The following is a 1,458-nucleotide window of genomic DNA, read 5'->3' as shown; positions in this document are numbered from 1 at the left end:
CCTGGATCTTCCCAAGATTATAGGATCCCGTGATCGTCGAGATCTAGCGCTATCTTCCGGACATCTTGAGCAAGATTTCTGATTTTTAGGAAGATCCTTCGGATCTGTAGATCGGTTCTAGGTCGGGTTAACCTTTGGCTAACCTCTGACCGACCCCTAGTAGACCTCTGGCCGACCTCTAGCTGATATCTGGCCGACCTCTGTCCAACCTTTGGCCGACCTATAGCTCGTAGTCCCATTCTTTGAGTGTCATTACATTTGCATCACCCTTCTTGAAGATTAGCCTACTTTTGGATGTAGAAGCCTTATCAGGTTCGGGTTTCATTAGGCCCGCGCTAGTTAAGTAGAGTTGGTCCATTCCATAAGCTGACTTATCCACTTATCCATTTTTTCCTCAACAATAAACCCCCCTTACTTCTCGGGCTGACCTATGGAGGTTCTAGAAGTAAGTTGGTCAGATTATGCATGGTCGGCTTATGCCTGGTCGGCTTATACCCAGTTGGCTTATGCCTGGTCAGCTTACGCCCAGTTGGCTTATGCTTGGTTGGATAATGCCTGGTCGGCTTATGCCTAGTTGGCTTATGCCTGGTCAGCTAATGCTAGTCGGCTTATGCCTGGTCAGCTTTAGCCCAGTTGGCTTATGCTTGGTCGGCTTATGCCCAGTTGGCTAATGCCTGGATAATGGCTGACCCATGAAATGGGTTGGCATGGATGGATCCCTGGGAATCCCATGGGCTGAGCTCTAGCATAGATGGATCCCTGTGAACCCTCTGGTCGCTAACGGAAGAATTCTCCCCTTCTTCCCTGTGCTCTATATCCTCAACCAAGTTGTTTTCTCTTCAAGCAGTACAGCTTTAGATACGAGATCAAGCACCAAGATGACCTGTCGAGGCTGGGCTAACCTTTCAAGGCTAACCTAAGCTGGCTTGGTCGAGCTAACCTGCCAAGGCCAAGCTTAGCTGTCGAGGCAAAGCGGAATTGTATAGGCCGAGTTGGGTTGCCGAGGCTGAGCTGAGCTGTTAAGGCCGATCTGAGCTATTGAGGCCGAGGTGACCTGTTGAGGCCGAGTTGACCTGTTGAGGGCCGAGTTGACCTGTTAAGGCCGAGCTGGGCTGCCGAAGTCAAGTTGAGGCCGAGCTGACTTATCGAGGCCTGGATGACCTGGAGGTAGTAGATCCTCAAGCATTCAACATCTCATGGGCGGGGTAAGAGCCCCCTATGTCTTCTAGTTGATATGTCCCTCAATATTCGATGTCGAGGTCGGAGTTGGCAGATGAGCCTTATTGTCGAGCTGACCTTCCAAGGCCGAGCTAACCTTCTGAGGATGAGCAAACTAGGGAATAGTATGCTGACCTACCAAGGCCGAGATGACTTGTCGAGGCTCGGTCATCAGGTTTTCTTGCTCAACTTGTCTTCTTTCAGCATTTACTTCAGCTTAGTGTTCAAGGGAGTATACCG

The sequence above is a fragment of the Magnolia sinica genome, chromosome 7, assembly GCF_029962835.1.
Source record: "Magnolia sinica isolate HGM2019 chromosome 7, MsV1, whole genome shotgun sequence".
Taxonomy (NCBI): Eukaryota; Viridiplantae; Streptophyta; class Magnoliopsida; order Magnoliales; family Magnoliaceae; genus Magnolia; species Magnolia sinica.
This window is presented reverse-complemented; position numbering follows the sequence as displayed.